The 221-nt window shown below is 67.9% G+C and overlaps 1 protein-coding gene across 1 annotated transcript in view; it reads left to right on the top strand.

Annotated features, from left to right (window-relative positions):
- PCSK7 (proprotein convertase subtilisin/kexin type 7) overlaps positions 1–221 on the top strand; it is an 11,814-nt gene that overhangs the window by 8,888 nt on the left and 2,705 nt on the right. The window lies entirely within an intron of this gene.

Genomic DNA, 221 nt, shown 5'->3' on the forward strand with positions numbered 1-221 from the left:
GTGTGCCATGGGTGGAAAGCAGAGCCAGCCCTGCCATGTGGCACAGCAGGGCAGGACCAGCCCTGGGCTGCAGGAGGCCAGGAAGGGGTTAAGTGCTGGGCTGCCTGGGCCTTTTCCGCTGCCCATCCCCAGGGGATCCCCTCCCCACACCCCCATCCCTGCTCTGATGTGTTTGGGGAGCCAGACGGGCTCAGGAGCAGGCTGGGCAGCGGCCAGAGCCG

Source organism: Geospiza fortis, unplaced genomic scaffold, assembly GCF_000277835.1.
Source record: "Geospiza fortis unplaced genomic scaffold, GeoFor_1.0 scaffold183, whole genome shotgun sequence".
Taxonomy (NCBI): Eukaryota; Metazoa; Chordata; class Aves; order Passeriformes; family Thraupidae; genus Geospiza; species Geospiza fortis.